Source organism: Dasypus novemcinctus, chromosome 6 (genome assembly GCF_030445035.2).
Source record: "Dasypus novemcinctus isolate mDasNov1 chromosome 6, mDasNov1.1.hap2, whole genome shotgun sequence".
NCBI lineage: Eukaryota > Metazoa > Chordata > Mammalia > Cingulata > Dasypodidae > Dasypus > Dasypus novemcinctus.
Window position 1 is genome coordinate 14,636,102 of NC_080678.1, and position 19,045 is coordinate 14,655,146.

Genomic DNA, 19,045 nt, shown 5'->3' on the forward strand with positions numbered 1-19,045 from the left:
TCTAATGAGGAGAAAAAACTCAAAAAGACATTACTGAGACATGAAAAATGGAATATAGACTGTAAGCTTCATATCAATATTAAATTTCTTAAACTAGTTAACTGTACTTAAGGAGGTTATGTAAATGAAATCCTTGTTCTTAGGAAGTGTACATGGATGTATTATGTGTTCAAGGAGCATTATGTATACAACCGACTTTGAAATGTTTAAAACATAGAGAGATAAATAATGATGAGAGAGAGAGAGAGAGAGAGAGAGAGAGTGATCCAGCAAATGTGACAAAATGTTAAAATTGGTGAATCTGGGTATCCAGAGTATATGGGTATGTTGGGGTTCTCTCTATGGGTGTTGTATTTTTTTGGGGGGGGGAACTGGCCCAGATTTGAAAGTCTTTCAAAATTAAAAGTTTAATAAAAAATTACATGCAATTTAAAATTCCATACTTCAGATATGCAGACACATTTCCATTGCTCAAAAAGTTGGGTTTGCCTGGTAGCTTTAATATCACACAGTGCAGACAGATCATTTCCATCATCATAGAAAGGACCATTGCAGAGTTCAGAGCCATGGCTTGCATTTTATGGAATATATTCTCAGGCACCATTCTAAATTTCATATGATTTAACTAATTTATTAGATGTAATAACTCATTTAATGCATCAAAATAATGACTATATTTAATGTTAATGCATTAGCACAAGGATATAACAATAAAATTATTGTGTTTTATTACACTTATAAAAACAATTACCAAATACAGTAATAAGATGCCTGAGATGGACACAGCTGTATCCACAGTGGCTGCATCTTTTACATTCTTAACAACAATGCAATTTCTCTGCATTGTCTCCAAAACTTGTTATTTTGCATGAAAAAAAAAAAACAAAAACGCCATCCGTGTGGTATGAAATGGTATTTCATTGTGGTTTTGGTTTGTGTTTCCCTAATGGCTCAGGATGTTGAGCATCTTTTCATATGTTTATTGGCAACTTGTACATCCTCTCTGGAAAAACGTATAAGTCCTTTGCCCATTTTTTAAGTGGGTTGTCTTTTTTGTTGTTTGGTTATAAAAGTTTTTTGACATGTTCTGGCTCTTAAGCACTTACCTGATATGTTTTGCAGCTATTTTTTCCCGTTTTGTATGTTGTCTTTTATTTTAATGATAATGTCTTTTGATATACAAAATTTTAATTTTGATGAAGTCAAATTTATGTTGCTACTCTTGCTTAGCTGCCATATCTAAGAATCCATTGCCTAATCTCAGATAATGAAAGTTAGCGCTTATCTCCTAAAAATGTTATGGTTTTAGCTCTTATATTCAGGTTGTTGGTCCATTTGGAGTTAATATTTATAGAGTGTGAGATAGGCATCTTTCTTCATTCTTTTGATGGTGATGTGCAGTTTTCCCAACACTATTTGTTGAAGAGAATATTCTTTCCCAATTGAATGGACTTGGCACCCTTGTTGCCAATCAACCAGTCACAAAAGCGTGGGTCTATTTCTGGACTTCCAATTCTATTCTATTGGTCTATTTGTATTCCTTTATGTCAGCACCATTCTCTTTTGATTATTTTAGCTTTTCAGTCCATTTTGAAATGAGAAACGGAAAGTCCTCCAATTTTGTTCTTTTTCAAAAGTGTTTTGGCTGGTTAGGGCCCCTTGCAGTTCCACATGAATTTGATGATCAGCTTTTCCTTTTCCACAAAAAAAAAAAAAAAAAGGTTGCTGGAATTTTGATAGGGATTGCACTGAATTGTAGATTGTTTTAAGTAGTACTATCATCTTAACAATATTACTTCTTTGAGTTCACAAACATGAAATGTCTTGTCATTTATTTAGGTATTCTTTAATTTTTTTCAGAAGTGTTTTGTGTTGTTGTTGTAGTTTTCAGGGTATAGATCTTTTATATCCTGTGTTAAAATTTTTTCCTAGATATTTTATTATTTAGGTGATATTGTCAATGGAATTGTTTTCTTGATTTTTTCTTTGGATTGTTCATTGATAGTATATAGACACACAATTGATTTTTGCATGTTGATCTGTATCCTGCAACATTGCTGAATTCATTTATTAGTTCTAGTAGTTTTCTCATGGATTCATTTGTATTTTCAATATCCATATATAAGACTGTTAGTTTCCCAAAGAGTTGCTGATGCAAAGTACTAGAAATGTTTTGGCTTTTATACAGGGCATTTATTTGGGGTTAAAACTTACCACAAGGCCTGGAAAAGTCCAACTGAGTACACCATAAGAAATGCTTTCTCACCCAAGTCAGCTGCCATGTGTTGAAACAAGATGGCAGGCAATCTCTACCTAGTTTCTGCCTTCCCTCTGGGCTGTAGCATCTCCTGGAACTCAGCTGAAGGCAACTAGGCATAAGCTTGTCTCTTACTGGGCCTCTTCTCTCAGTCTTGGCTCCTCTGTTTTCTTCCCAATTTCAGCTGCAAGCTATCAGGCAAATGGCTTAACATTCCCTGAAACCTAAGCTGTTTGAGCCTCTCCTTTCTGTCACGTGGCAGCATCAAATATGGCAGATCTCTCTTTTCTGGTGTGTCTCTGCTTTTTATTGGACCCAGCAAGAAGACTGAGGTAAAACCTGGGTTACCTCACTAAAGTAGTCCAAATGAAAAAAAGGTCTCTCACCCGCAGGAGTAGGCCAGCCCACAAAGATAATCTTTCTCTGTTTGGAAGTCATAAAACAATTTTAAACTGCCACAAAGACCATGTCATCTGCAAACAGATAGTTGTGCTTTTCTTTTCCAAGTTGGATACATTTTATTTCTTTTTCTTGCCTTATTTCTCTGGCTAGAACTTCAATGGTGAAAGCATGTATCCATGTCTTGTTCCTGATTTGGGGGGGGGGGGGAATAGTTTTTAATCTTCCACCACTGAGTATGATATTAGCTAGGCATTTTCTTAAATGGCCTTTATCATATTGAGAAAGTTCCCTTCTATTCATTTTCTGACTGTTTTTATTAATGTAGGGTGCTTCTTAAATGGCCTTTATCATATTGAGAAAGTTCCCTTCTATTCATTTTCTGACTGTTTTTATTAATGTAGGGTGCTGGATTTTGTCAAAAGTCTTTTCTGCATCTGTTGAAATAATTATGTGGATTTTTTTTCTTTGCTGTATTTATGTAGTATAGTACATTGATTGATTTTCAGTGTGTTGAACTACCTTTGAATTCTTAGGATAAATCCCACCTTTGTATAATCTTTTTAATACACTGCTGGATTCAGTTTGCTATTATTTTGTTAAGGATTTTTGTGTTTATACAGGTATTCCTTGGATATAATTGCAAGTTCAGTTCCAGATCACTGTAATAAAGTGAGTCATGTGATTTTTTTGTTTCTCCCAGTGCATATTAAAGTATGTTTACACTATTCTGTACTCTATTATGTGTGTAATAGCATATGTCTTTAAAAAGTAAATACATTATTGCTTAAAAATGCTAAACATCCTCTTAGCCTTAAGCAAGTCAATCTTTTTAGCTGTGTAGAGGGTCTTGCCTCAATGTTGAAGGCAGTTGAATGATTAGGGTAGTAGTGTTGCTGAAGGTGTTAGGGTGGCTGTTGCAATTTCTTAAGACAACAGTGAGTTTGCAACAGTGATAGACTCTTCCTTTCACAAAAGATTTCTCTGTAGCATGTAATGCTGTTTGATAGCATTTTACCCAAAATTGGAGTCAGTCCTCTCAAACCCTGCCACTGCTTTATCAGCAAAGTTTATGTAATTATTCTAAATCCTTTTGTGTGTCATTTCAGCAATGTCCACAAACATCTACCCAGGAGTAGATTCCATCTCAAGAGACCATTTTCTTTGCTCATTCATAAGAAGCAAATCCTTATCTGTTAAAATTTTATCATGAGATTATAGCATTTCATAGTGGTTCCAATTAAAAACAACTGAGAGAGTGCTGAGTTCCTAGCCAGGGGAGCTCTAATCACAGTCCCTAAAGGAACAGCAACAATCCCCAAAGTGCAACGGCAAATACCAAAAAAGAAGGAAGGTCTCACAATGAGCCCCTTGATCCTAATGACTATGCTTGTTAGCCTGTGTACCTGAAATAAGAACAAGGCCTAGAGCTATAGGATGCCTAAGAGTTACCTCCCGAGAGCCTCCATGTTGCTCAAATGTGGCCAGTTGCAAACTCAGCATGTAAATGTGTTGCCTTCCCCCCAGTGTGGGACATGACTCCCGGGGATGAGCCTCCTTGGCATCGAGGGATTCCTATCAAGTACCCAGCTGATGATGTAACTAGAAAAATGACCTTGGAAACGGACTTTGGCCCAGTGGTTAGGGGCGTCCGTCTACCATATGGGAAGTCCGCGGTTCAAACCCCGGGCCTCCTTGACCCGTGTGGAAGCGCACCATGCGCAAGCGCTGTGATGCGCGCAGAGGAGTGCCGTTGCCAACGCAAGGGTGTCCCCTGCGTGGGGGGAGCCCCACACGACCAAGGAGTTGCGCCCGTGAGGAAAAGCCGCCCCAGCGTGAAAAAGAAAGAGGCAGCCTGCCCAGGAATGGCGCCAGCCCACAACTTCCTGTGCCGCTGACCGACAACAGAAGCGGGACAAGAGGAGAACAAGACGCAGCAAATAGACACCAAGAACAGACAACCAGGGGAGATGTGGGGGGGGAATTAAATAAATAAATAAATCTTTAAAAAAAAAAAAAAAAAAAAAGAAAATGACCTTGAATAATAGGGTCAACTCGGACCAGCAGAATATCTCAGTCTACATATAATACCTAGAAGTTAAAAAATGCTTTTTTGACCTGAATCAAAGGGGGGAAATGGAAAGGACAAATGAGTTTATATGGCTATGAGTCTCTCAAAAAAGAGCTGGGAGGTTATTCGAGGGGGTTGCCCTTATGCAACACCTGAGTAGAGTCCCAGAGACAGATAAAGTAGGTACAAACCCCAGGTATTGGTGTTCTTCTGAGGCTACAGAGATCCACAGATTCTATGGTCATGGCAGGATAGAGTTCAGTGTCATCTCAGTTGGCCCTACTTTGGAGTTTGTTTTTCTTTGTGATGGAGCTGGACTTATACGTGATCTTTGTCCACAAGTCTCTCCTGTTTACTTTTACCAGAACTGTAGTTGGTGCTGGGGTTTAATGTATACCCAGGGGGACCTGAATCTCTGGACTGACCATGTGATAGCCAGGCCCTGAGCCTCAACAGACTTCAACTCCTACACTCCGATTTATTGGACTTACCCCATTCAGCTAACATGGAGTTGAAGAATGTCAAACCACGCACACCATGGGAGCCTAGAGTGCCTACAACTGAAAGCAGAGAGGATTGCATCCAGTATCCATGTGGAATCTAAGCCTCCTCTCGACATAGATGTGCAATGGACACAACCAATCCAAGGTCCACAGAGAAAAATATGGCATTGGGTGTGGGAAAAGTGGCCATGGTAGCTGCTGGGTTGCGGGGAATAGGAGGAAGAGATGAGAATGTGGAGGCGTTTTCCGGGGACTTGGAGTTGTCCTGGGTGGTGCTTCAGGGACAATTACCGGACATTGTAGATCTTCCCAGGGCCCACTGGATGGAACGTGGGAGAGTGTGGGCTATGATGTGGAACCATTGACCCATGAGGTTGCAGCGCGATGCCCAGAAGATATACTTATCAAATGCAATGGATGTGTCATGATGATGGGAGAGAGTGTTGCTGTGGGGGGAGTGGTGGGGTGGGGGCAGTGTGGGGTTGAATGGGACCTCATATTTTTTATTAATGTAATATTTTTTTAAAAATGAATAAATAAAAAAATTAAAAAAAAAAAAAAAAGAAACAATGGTATCTTAACCTCGAGAGCCTGAGAGATAGGCAAACAAAAAAGGACAAGCTCTCCAAGGTCCCTTCTGCGCTGTAAAACTCTCAAGTGTGTTTGTTAGAAGTAAGGTGTTTTCCCCACACCACAAATTCCAAAACTATGGCCTTTCTGGGTTTATTCAAGTACTGGAAATCTTTTCTCCCACTTTTAGATATTAAAACCCTTGTATGTGTTTAATCAGGAAAGGTTTGTGCATGGAAATGCTCCCCGCCGCCCGCCCCAAACAGGAGGCTTTTTAAAAAAAGTAAAGAGGGCAAGTAGTAAGCCGGGGTGGACCTTGACCTACCCTGTGAATTGGTTATGCCCAGTACCAATATTGGCTTTGGGTGGGATTTGTGGTAAAGGCAACATTCTAAACAAATACCCCAACACAGTTGTGTTTTAGTCACAGTTGTGGAAAGGGGCCGAAATACAATATAGCCCCTTAGAAAAGCAACTATGTGCATCATCCCATGCCCTGTTGCAAGTGGAGGGCTTACCCCAATAGTGTCCAGTCACTCTGAAGGCTGGCATCCCTATCCAGGAGTGGACTGCATATACTAAAAACAAAATAGGAACAGTGGAGTGCCTTGGGCTGCCCTCTTTGGGGGAGGAATGTATGGAAGGACATCTGGAACACCTGCCAGCATCAGCAAGTAACTCTGTATCATGTCCCTGCACACTCTTCTAACACCCCTCTCAGAACTGTTAAGGCAGATACCCTCTCAAAGATTCAGCACCATACCATTGAAACCCAAAAAGTATTAGAGTGCCTCCACAGAAAAAAACAGGCGCTGTGGCTGCCAAACCCTGTGGCAGCTGTTCCAGCATCCTGTTACTTGACAGCAGCTCGTGGACATCACCCAGGAGTGTCCACTGTGTTCACTCCGATGACTGCAACACCAGATGAAATACATTGACCAAGCATAGACTCCAGTAGCACAATGGCAAGTGAATTACATTGGTCCCCTCCCACTCTTGGAAAGGGAAATGTATGCTTTCACTGCTGCAGACAGTGCAACGGGACTCTTGCAACCAGCCAGCTACTATTCACTGTCCAGAAAATGTAAGTGCCCTACATAGGTTGTCACCCCAAACTGACAGTGACCAAGAAACTCTATTTACTCGTCACCTCATGCAGTTTTAAACTGTGAATCAGAATATTGATTAGACTTTTTATAAAAAAGATGAATGGCCTTTTAATGAAACAGATAAAAGGTAATAAGGGATCTTTACAATAATGAACTAAGTTAACTCCAGTTAAAATGCTAACAGCAGGACCGATGCAGGCACTGAGATTATAAATTAAGTGCCAGCTGCCCTACAGCTCAAAAGGGGAAGTAATAATAACTTGTTGTTGCCTATGTCTCAAACTTTACAAACTGGAAAAAAAATAGGCCAGTACCATTTAGCTGTGGTACTGGCCTATACAGCCTCACTGGTTGGAAATATCAAGCCAATGGAAATTAGGAGGAACCCAAAACATTGTTATGAAACCACAGTTAATAATCCGAGGTCTCCTATTCCTGCTAGAACTCCATGTGTGTCTGTGTGAACTCTTCTTATGCCTAAACTGGTTTTTAATGTCACTAAAAGAAATTCAAAAATTTTAGAAAGAAAAAAATGCATGGTATTAGAAACCCTCTCTTAAATCCCCCCTACCTGGTACTTTATTGTCTACTAATGAAAGTGTTGCTTGTATACTGTTAGACCAGCATTATCTGTCTCTATGAAAGAACAAGAGAAAATCTGTAATATGGGATGGTTACTCCCAAATTGTGTAATTTCACTATCAAGCATTAATGTTCAAATTGTGTATATGTTACTCCTATTATTCTGTTGCCTTTTATATTGTTATTGTAGAATCTGGATGCAATGCTCCAATGCTCTGATTGCTCAAATATCATGGAAGATTGGCGGGCAGATTGTATGGTGGAAAAGGCATGAGGTGGAGTGTAGGATATACAGAAGGAAAGCCCTTTCTGTATCCTGCAGGGAGAAGGGCTGGGAGGGGGAGGATCACATAGGCTGGTGACCCACTTCCCCTCAGCAGGAGAGAGCTTAGTACTGAGTTGGCAATCACAGTCTGCCTCAAAGGAATGTTAAATGCTCCAACCCGTGATTTACTGTTCTGGGAACCCACATTATCCCCTCCCCCCCCCCATATGTATTCACTCACTGTTAATCATTTACCAGGCCATGTGGACCTTCAAGCTGCTCTATGTAATAGCTAGACCCCCCCCCCCCCCCCCCCCGCCTTTGGGCTGTCTAGCCCTATATAATCTTTGTCTTCCCACTGTTTGGTCTGGTAATACCGGAGTAGCTGTCATTGGGACTGAACAAGTGAGTAATAAATGGCATGACTGCTCCTGGCATCCCCATGTGGTTTTTTTGAAATATCAAATTATTTGTTCAGTCTTCCTGGGCTCAACCATCCTGTGTTACAAAAACCTCCCAAAGGTGGCTTTTATTTCACCTCTGAAAAAATTGCTTTATCTTATTGATTATAAGTTGACCAATTTATTTGATTATTTTTTCCCTTCTAATTAGGTTTGATTATGAGTAACAGAAAATCTCAAAATAAAAATAACTTGCAAAGGCTATGGCTTGATTTTTCTGCTCAGTGTAAGATGTTGAGAAAGAAGTAGGTTGGTGATAGAAATCCACAATGTCAGGACCTGTTCTTTCTATCGTTCTGGCGAGTTTCCCATTCTCAATATCGTTTTGGATCTCCGGCTTTTATATTTGCAACTGGAAAGAGGATGGGACTAATGATGTGCCTTCCAGTTCTAACATATATCCCATTGGCTGGGACGTGATCACATGGTCATAACTGGCAATAAGGGAAACTGGGAAATGTTGTTCTTATAGTATTTGGCCATGTACCTGGCAAAACACTGAGGATTCATATTGCTTCATCTTTGTACCATAGAAGAATATTAGAAAAGTGATTTCTGACGTTTTATTTTCTAAAAAGCCACATACAACAAATTGTGTTTATTTTGTTACCTTCTTTTCACACAGTTAATGAAATCATGTTTAATATAATACTTGGCACAGAGCCATGGTTTTTAACAATGACATTTAACAAAAAGCATTAGAACACAGAAACACTTGGGAAGTGTTTCATAAGTGTTAGCTGTGACTTGAACACTGATTTTTTTTTTTTTTTCTGGCTCAGCCTTCACTATCTTTATAACTGCTGGTAGGAAACTTTAGCCCAATGCTGAAGCCCAGATTCTCTCAGTCCTATCAATGGGCAGTAGAAGGCACTCATTGCCACTTTTTCCCATTTTCTCTCTTCTGTACCAGCTCCTCCTACTAAGCTAAGCCTCTAGAACTCTTTTCTTTTTTTTTTTTTTAAAGATTTATTTTTATTTATTTAATTCCCCTCCCCTCCCCCGGTTGTCTGTTTTGGGTCTTTTTGCTGCGTCTTGTTTCTGTTTCTTTGTCCGCTTCTGTTGTCGTCAGCGGCACGGGAAGTGTGGGCGGCGCCATTCCCCGGCAGGCTGCTCCCTCCTTCGCGCTGGGCGGCTCTCCTTATGAGTGCACTCCTTGCGCGTGGGGCTCCCCCACGCAGGGGACACCCCTGTGTAGCACGGCACTTCTTGCGCGCATCAGCACTGCGCATGGCCAGCTCCACACGGGTCAAGGAGGCCCGGGCTTGAACCGCGGACCTCCCATATGGTAGACGGACGCCCTAACCACTGGGCCAAAGTCCGTTTCCATAGAACTCTTTTCTAATCACTCTCTTTAATCACACTTTGCCCTGTATCATATCATCTAGCTACAGGTTTGTAACTGAGGAGCAACTGAGCTTTTCCTTCTGGGGAAATGTAATGAAACTCTGGAAATCAGATTTTCTCCTCTCCTTAGAATTATTGTTGTTGCTCCTTGTTCCAGTTGTTGATGTTGTGTGTGTACACTGACTTCTCTGAACTAATTCTGTAAAGTCTGTATTTGTTGTGTGTGGCGGATGCAGTCACCGCTTGATTAACTTAGTGGTCATCTAATCATTGGACAAAGATTTGTTGAAATGCCTCAAACTGGTGATAAATCTCTCAATTTTTGCTGAGGGGCTCTGTAACTAGGTCAGAGTGCCTTTGACATTGAGCCAGGAAGTTGACAACTCTGCCTTAGCATTCACTTTCTGCTTTTGCAGAGCCTCCCAGTCGGCCAGCTGGGAGCTGAGGGCCTTCACACGTTTTTCTTGAACACGTGCATAGCCCCAGGCACACACGGGAGCCAACCCACACGCAAGGCCCTCCAGATTCTCAGGAATACATTGGAGCTTTTCAAAACCACTGTGGACATCTCATTCCCCAGCTTTTCCTTTAAGCTTTCCAGTTTGTCTGTCATTTGCCCCAGTGGTTCACTGCTTTAGACTGCCAGGAAATTAAAACAATGGTCTATAGTTGTTGTCATCAGTGATCCCTGGGGAGAAGATTTTTTTACCCAGGGTGAGCTCCCTGACAAGTCAAATGCAGACGCCCTAGCATGTGGGATCTTGCAGGCAACCTCCACTGGCAAAATGATGACAATTTGGGGGGTGGGGGTGGGATTTGGTCTTTGAAAGAGCTCCAACTACAGTATTTTCTGCTTGCTCTGGTGGCTTCCCTGGGGATTTTATTTTATTATTTTATGATTTATTATTTTAAAAATTATGTTATTTTTCCAAGTTACCATGGTGCTATAAGTGAGTGGGATAGGACTAGGGCAAGTTAAAATGCCATAAAGCTTGCTATTCTGAGATTCAGTTTTGTTTTTTGTTTTTTTCCGAACAAATGCTTACTGGATTGCTACAAGCCTGTAGTTAATTTTCAGAGTTCTTAAGACATTCATTCTGACAGTTTTTTGCCAGCTTTTTCATTGATTTTATAAAGGAGAACTTTTTTGGAGGTCCTCACTGCCATTTTTGCTGACATATCCCTGCTGTTCTTGACCACACCCAAGGTTTGGCTAGAACAACAAGGAGTGATTCTTTGTATTTAAAATAATTCCCTGATTTAATGGGACTGATCTTGCTGGGTATGAGTTTTTGAAAATCATAAAATCGGACTAGAGCAGGTATCCTATTCAATGGGTTTTTGTAATCCTTAACGATAAAGTGAGTTAATCTTCTGATGTCAATGAACTTATACTGAATCCTGTTAAGTGCCTACATATTATTTCATTGTGTGGCTAAAACATATAGTGTAACCAGTCTTCTATATTTAACGTTTAGGTATAGAAGTATTTTTAGGCATTCTCTCACCCACACTTTAGTGTCCCTTTATTTTTCATAATTGAGATGATTTCAAACTTGCTTTTGTCAGTCAAACCCTCAAAGTTTCTCCTTGGGAAACAAAACCTGAAGATGTGAGACCTCGAATTAAATGACAAAGTTATTTAGAGACTGACCATCGGCCACATTCTGGGCAAGGCAACGCATGGCGGGGATGGCACTGGTGGGGGCTTGGAAGTAAATGTCCTGGTTCTACTTCCAGTATTTGCTGGTCATGGCGCTCTACATGCTGGAGCCTTGGGAGTGGACTGTTCAGTTCCACACTGGTGTCCATCACAGAGATGGCACTGTACATGGGACACATCTCTGCCTCAGCACATCGTGGCAATACTACTGCACTACTTTGAACTTGTTCAATGACCAAGATGTGACCTGGATCCAGAGGTCCCTTAGGGAGAAACCACCCTCCAAAGACAGAATGAGACTTCATTAAACGTCATAAGAAACCCTAACAGATGTCAACGTAACCAACCTTGTGAATATAAGTTATGAGTAGACCAGGAAAATAATCCTGACTCATGTGTCATGTCCTTTATTTTATTTTATTTTTAAAGATTTATTTATTTAATTCCGCCGCGCCCCCCCCCCCCCGGTTGTCTGTTTTCTGTGTCTATTTGCTGCATCTTGTTTCTTTGTCTGCTTCTGTTGTCCTCAGCGGCACGGGAAGTGTGGGCGGTGCCATTCCTGGGCAGGCTGCACTTTTTTTCGCGCTGGGCGGCTCTCCTTACGGGGCGCACTCCTTGCGCGTGGGGCTCCCCTACGCGGGGTACACCCCTGCGTGGCAGGGCACTCCTTGCGCGCACCAGCACTGCGCATGGGCCAGCTGCACACGGGTCAAGGAGGCCCGGAGTTTGAACCGCGGACCTCCCATGTGGTAGGCAGACGCCCTAACCACTGGGCCAAGTCTGTTTCCCATATCCTTTATTTTTAATCTTAAAAGAGGCTCTGGTATTTTGCCTCTTTTACGTTATGGTCGTTTGTACTTTGATATTGGTATTTTCTTAACCTTTGTGAGTGTTTCAGTATTAACACTGTGAAAACTTTAATGTAACTTTGAGTACATTTTAATTGCCTTCTTTTTTTAAAACCCAGTCATCAGTTGGGCTTTACAATAATTACGTGTAACATATACATCTGTCTGAATATATTTCTACTCTTGACCAAAATTTTGTAAGAAACAACACAAGATTTGGGGCAGGAGGATGGGAAGGGAGGATATGTTATTGAGTACTACTTACAAAAGACTTATCTGTAAGTTTGAACTTGGAAGTATAGTTTTCGCTATCTAGGCTCTTCTCTATTTAACCAGCTTTTGCTTTAAAACAAAGTGTTTCTTAACAATGAAAAAGAACCTGCTAAAGATAAAACGGGAAAATTTCATTAAAAAATATATTATTTGGACATCTATTTTCCACTGGTGCTAAAATATGCCCAAATATGGGATGGAATTCAGAATGCCAAGAAAAAGAGCCAATGTCTGGGGAGCTGATGTCACACAGCCTGTGTCCTGACTGGTGCCTGGACAGTGGCTCTTCAGTCTACTGGTTTGGACAGAAGACTGAGCTTCTAAAAGCGATCTCTTCAATCTCGAATCTGAGTTATTCCTCACAGGAATAATCAGAACTTTCTTTATCAAATTAATAGCTTAAGGATTCCTGGGAAGATGCCCAGCTTCCTAAAGCTTCTTTTCATTGTGATTTTGTTTTACTGCCCACTCTCGTCCAGCTATCAGGATGAAATAGTCGATCCTGAGGAGGCCCCGGCTTCCCAGGACAGAGTGCTGCCTGACTCTGACGTGGATGTGTGCGGTGAGTTCCCGTTTCTCATCTGACTCACCTAGGGTGGTCTCAGAGGGCTAGCTTCAACAGATTGTGTGTTCCATACACACGGGATTTCCCAGGAGGGTTTAGGGTGTAGGAGGGAGAATGGCAGGGGAAGGCATGATCTAGATCTAAAACAGGAAGAGGGACAGGGGACAGTCCTGGTCTGAGCATGTGGAAAGGGTCTGGCTGGCAGCCCTCTAGAACGTCTTAAACCCTGGGATGGTATGACCCTTTACCAGTGGGGGGATTGTAAATCTTTTTTCTTAAAACATGTCACTTTCAAACTGGAGTTGCCTACTTTGGGCATTTTGGAAAAGTCATTCCCTTAGCCATTCCCGTAGGAGCCTTTTAAGCCTGATGTGTGTCGTGAGCAGCCAGTACTGACTCTAGCAGGAGTTCGAGAGCCCAGGTACTGGGGTGGGGGACCATTTGCTCAGGTGCCAGCCTGGGCTTTTGTTTATAACCGTGCATCACTCCGCGTGAAGAAGAGCTGGCAATTCTTCCCGCTCCCCACTTTGGCTTTCTTTCTTTCTGGATTTTGTATTTCAGCCCTTTTTCATCCACAAACAAACCCTTCACCCCACCCCTGGGCTGGCTTAGACGCCATCCTAGGCCCCTTGGGAAGATTCCCTGGTGTTGCAGTGGCAGAAGGCCCTGTCTAGTTGGGGGTTCTGTGAGGTTGCTAAGGGGCATGGTGGGCGGGCGGCTGCTGTCACTGCTGCCTGCCCCTCTCTGCCTAGAAAAATGCAAGGACCTTGACAGGAAGATGATGATTTTGATGGGCATTTGTGGCACCGGCCTGCTTGCCTTGCTTCTGGTGCTCGGTCTCGTCATCTATCTTCACATCAAAATGAGCAGGGCAATAAAGTAAGTCACTGTGGGCCCAGGGGATCAAACCAAAGGGCTGCCTGGCACGTGCTGCTGGAGCAGGGCCTTGCCCTGCGGCCTCACCCCGGGAAGGTCAAGAACAACAGGCTGGCTTCAAAAGGCAGTTAGCATAGAATCTTGGCTACTTTTTTTTTTTTTTTTAACCTCCATTCTTACAGTTGTGAGCTCACAAATAGAATGTTCTCAGCCTGGCAGCTCCTGAGTCAGGTTGCTTTGCTGTAACTTTGATTCATTGGATTTATGATCTAGTGTTTAATTCAGCACATTGGCTGAGACCTAGAGACTTAAGACTCTGCAACCCATCCTGTGTGAATGAGTCTCTGCCTTGCATGCAGTCATGACAGGCTGAATAGGTGGCCTCTTGCCTGAATTTGGCAGGTGGTGCCTGGGGTGAGTGAGGTGAGCCTTTCAGCAATGGGAAAGCTAAGCTGGGTGAAGATACTGGGGGGCACCCGGCAGGGGGGTGCAGGACAGATAAAAGCTAAAGTTTGAGGAGAGGATGGGAGAGGTTAGAAGCAGTTTGTGTTTGCATTCTAGGAAAGTGAAGACTGTGAGTTAGAGGGTAAATCCCCAAGCCCAAGGCTTGGCAGACTGCAGCCTCTTCCCGACATGCCCTGCCCTGGGTGAACCATGGTTGTATTCCCTCTCCCTTATTTTCTGTCACCTGATTTTACATTTATAGCAATGTTCAGAAAGGAAGGGGTTACATAGGGACTTAGGACAGCTTTCTTTTAGGACTGGTGTCAGCTCTAAGCTTCCCAGACACCTTGCAAATGGTAACAGACTTAGAAAATAAACTCTAATCCTATGCTTTGTGTATGTCTTAAGAGCTGGATGTTGTCTGTGGAATGACAATCAAGACTGTACCATCCAGTCCAGAATGAACCCCTGTTTGCCTTCTGACCCACTCAAGCTCTGTGAAGAATGTAGTGTATACAGAGACTTCGACCCTCTCCCGCCTTGCTTCTGTTACCCAAATGAGGGACTCTGAGTTGGCATGGTGGACGAGAAAACCTTCAGCAGCAATACTTCTTCTTTGTTGGTAGACTACTTTTATTATTCTATAATGATTTACTGTATATACCAAATAACGTTACTTTTACATACTTTTGAATAAATGTGTAATACCGAAAGTAATCTTCTCTGCCTCCAGTATTTTTGTTTGTTACTTATAAGCATCATTTATTAAAATGAAATATTACCCATTTTGGAACTTGAGGCACAAAGCTTCAATACTATACTGTTACAGAAGAAGAATTAGAGAAGAAAATAAAAAGAGGGCATGTAAACAGTTAAACAAGAGGGGACATCATTGTGCAACATATCTGGGATGAAAAAAAATAAAAGCGTTTGAAAATTCAGACTGAAGCTTCCTAGCAGACTAGGCAAAAAGGAAAAAATGATGTCTTTGAATGACACAAAGCTTTTACCTAGTGCAAAATTGTGCCTGGAATTTAATACATAGAGTTTTCTCTTTGAGATTCTGAAAAAAAAAAAAAGATACCTTTGGTTTGGTCTTCTGTTTCAGAAGACTCAGAAGCAGACTGAAACTTCAGCCTGCTGTCAGCCCGAGGACCCATTGTCTCTACATCTTTATTTCCTCCAGACCCTTGGACACCATTGGGCTCAGAGAGCACAGGGTTTCAATTAGGGAGGTCCATTCTTGGCAATACTGGATTCTTCTTGGGGCAGTTGTCAGGGCATTCATAAGGTCATCCTCGATGGAAGAGTCTGAAGGTAAAGATGAGAATCCAGAAGCAGTCCAGAAGGAGTGATGGAAGAGGCAGACATGGTCCTGGGTCAAGGATAGAAGGCATCCAGGCTGTCTGGGCCCGGGGCTGCTCTGAGGTGCAGTCTTGCAGGTATCAGGGTGATGGCAAACACCTGACCCAGGTGTTAGTCCCAGGATGGGCACGTGCAAAATCAGTGAACTTGGTGAGAATTCTTGGAGTGTGTGTGGTGGTTTGGAGCTATGTGTCCCAGAAAAGCATGTTCTTAAATTTAATTAATTCCTGTGGGTGTGACCCCATTGTAAGAAGGACCTTCTTTTTTAAAAAAATAAACTTTATTTTTAAAGAGGTTTTAGAATACAGAAAAGTTACATCGAAGGTATGAGGGATTCCCATGTTCCCCCCTCCCACATTATCCCCTATTTTTTTAAAGAAATGTAGCCATACAATTTATTATGATATATCTGTAAAAGCCACTCTTTTAAAAAATGAACATTTAAAAAATTACTCACTTGTGGTAAGGACTAACCTACCTACACTAATAACCCTCCCAAAAATAAAATCATCATTGTGACATTTATCAGTACCTCACACATCTAACTAATACTGAAGGAGGCAATTACCAGTATTATAACTTCTTTAAAGCTAAAACTTAAGCACAAATCAGAATTAAGAAAAACTTCAAAATGTTCACATTTGCATGCATTCTTGGCTGAACTTTCAAAGATTACAAAGCCACAACTTTGAATCAAAATGAATATTGAAAACATTTAAGCTTTGTGACAAACTTACTCTACAGGAGCAAGGCAAACAGAGTAAAGAGTAACTATATTTCTAGGACAGAAAGTAATCACTTATTGAGTTTATAATGAAACAAAAGTCAATGAGCCAACATTTTAATAACACTGACCAAGTTATCTACTATTCAAGAATTTGCTTTCAAGTTGTGTCTTTAGAATGTATCCATCCCTATATTTGGATTAAATTAAATTATACATAGAAAACATTTTGCTCAGAATTCTAATCTTAAGTATAAACCATAACTTATCAAAGCATAGTCCAAACACTATTCAGTAATGCTACCATTTAGATTTATATGCTTCATCTGAAAATTTTTCTTACACACAGTAGTTTTGCCCTGTTTCTCCAGAATAAATATCCCTATGTCTAAAACTTTGAATCATAATAAAGACAGATTCAAATAATAAAGTTATGCTTTTTCCTTCATCAGGCTTTGATAAAAACAGAAGAGCCATCTTGTATTGGAACACCGTCTTCCTTCTCAGTTATAGTCTCTACTGTCCCAGAGGCAGACACAATCACCATTGTTTTATTTGTTGGAGCTGTCTTCTGTTTCTCAGCAATAGCCGCACAAACAGCAACAATCTCATAACTTTCAGTCATAGTCATGAGTTGACTTTGGTGAGAAATCTATCACTTCTTTTGATGAGTCACTCTTTTTAATCTTCTGTGCTACTTTCTGCTGCTCCTGGAGTGCTCTTGCCCAAGAAAGGTTTTCTTTCCATATTTCAGGACTCATTGGATAGATGTGAAGGGCTACTTGACAACTTCGAATTGCTTCATCCATTTTGTCCTTCGGTTTTCTGTTATATTGTTCTGTTGTCTTTCTTCTTATCCTTTAGTTTACCCTTCCTAATGATCTTCACTTCTAAACTCTTCTCCAAATTTCTCATCCTTGTTTTTCCTTTCAAACTATAGCACCCCTTTTAGTATCTCTTTTAAACCTGGTCTTTTTTGTAACATTCTATCAGTTTTGTTTATCTGTGAAAACTTTGAACTCACCCTCGTTTTTGAAGGACAGCTTTGCTGGATACAGAATTCTTGGCTTGCAGTTTCTCTCTTTTAGTACCTTAAATACATCATACCACTTTTTCCACTCCTCCATGACTTCTGATGAGAGGTCGGCTCTTAATCTTATCGAGTTTCCCTTGTATGGGATGCTTTGCTTTTCTCTTGCTGCTTTCAGAATCCTCTTTATCTCTGATATTTGTCATTCTGAATAGTAGGTGTCTTGGGGTAAGTCTATTTGGATTTATTCTGGTTGGGGTGTGTTGACCTGGGATATTGATATTTACATCCTTCATAGGCATTGGGAAGTTTTTGGTCATTATTCCTCAAATATTCTTTCTGTCCATTTTCCATTCTCTTCTCTTTCTGGGACACCATAATGCAAAGGTTTATGTGTTTCATATTGTCACTCAATTCCCTGAGACTCTGTTCCATTTTTTCCATTCTTTTCTCTTTCCATTCTCCTGTCTTTCCCAGTTCAGACATTCTGTCTTTGAAATCACTAATTCTGTCTTCAAGCAATTCAAATCTACTCTTATGTGCTGCTAATATACATATTTTTATTTTTTTAATTAAAAAATGTATTTTTAATCTCATCCATCATGTCTTTCATTCCCATAAGGTCTGTTACTTTTCTTTGCAGGTTTTCCAGTTGTTCTTTATGCTCTCCCAGTGTCACCTTAATGTACTTTATATCTTTAGTCATGTTTTCTTTAAATTCTTTGAAGTGATTTAGGACTGTTGTGTGATTATCACTGATTAATTGTATTAAATCCTATATCTCTTCAGGATATTTGTTTTGTTCTTTTGGCTGGGCTATCTTTTCCTGTTTTCCAGTATGACTTGTAATTTTTGTTGCTATCTAGGCATCTGAATAAGTTGGTATATTTACTTGATGGCTAATTTCTCTCTTGCATATTCTTTTTCTCCCCATAATTCTCCTTTGATATTTGATTTATTCTTAGTCTTTAAAAAGTCTTAGACTTATTCTCAGTCTTTAAAACCACCCAGCTTAAATTTTCAAATCAGGCCAGGGACTCACTAATGGGGTACAGATTTTCTCCCAGTGGTTGGATACAGAGAGTGTGAACAGTTTTTGTCCATGCAGTTTTCAGACAAACCAGTAGACAGCACTAGTCAGTGTATCTTTACATGGAAGTATTTCAGTCTCAGCTTTCCTGTTCCTGTGTTGAATCTCCAGACCAGAGACTCAAAGACAGCTTGGTTGGCTGAATGTAAGTGGGGCCTTTTGATGAGGTTACCTTAGGCAATCTGAATGGGTCTTAATGCTCTTCCTGGTGTCCTTTATAAGCAGAATGAAATTCATACAGAGAGAAAGCCGCAGGAGGCAAGAGGCTGAAGGTCAACAGAACCCAGAAGAGAAAGGAGAGGCCAGGAGAGGACTAGTTAGGGCACAATTGCATGTGCATGCCAGGTGACAGAGGTGCCCAGGACAAGGATCCCTGGCAACTATCCCTTGAACGCCAGTCTCAGGAGGAAGCCATCGCCTTCATGAGGCCTTGAATTAGATTTGATTTGGACTTCTCCTAGCCTCAAAACCATGAGTCAATAAATTCACATCGTTTGTATTTGTTTTAGCAATGGGGAAACTAAAACAGTATGAATGATAAGGAATTTTCCACACAGGTACAGCAGGTTACTCTGACCTTGGTTGCACCATGAAGTTCAACTC

General features: G+C 41.0%; 1 long non-coding RNA gene across 1 annotated transcript; it reads left to right on the forward strand.

Annotated features, from left to right (window-relative positions):
* Positions 1–12,020: 12,020 nt before the first annotated feature.
* LOC101428437 (uncharacterized) lies at positions 12,021–14,950 on the forward strand. Its single transcript, XR_001117470.4, has 3 exons — positions 12,021–12,910; positions 13,666–13,792; positions 14,642–14,950. It is a non-coding gene; the product is annotated as an uncharacterized lncRNA (long non-coding RNA).
* The last annotated feature ends 4,095 nt before the right edge of the window (positions 14,951–19,045 follow it).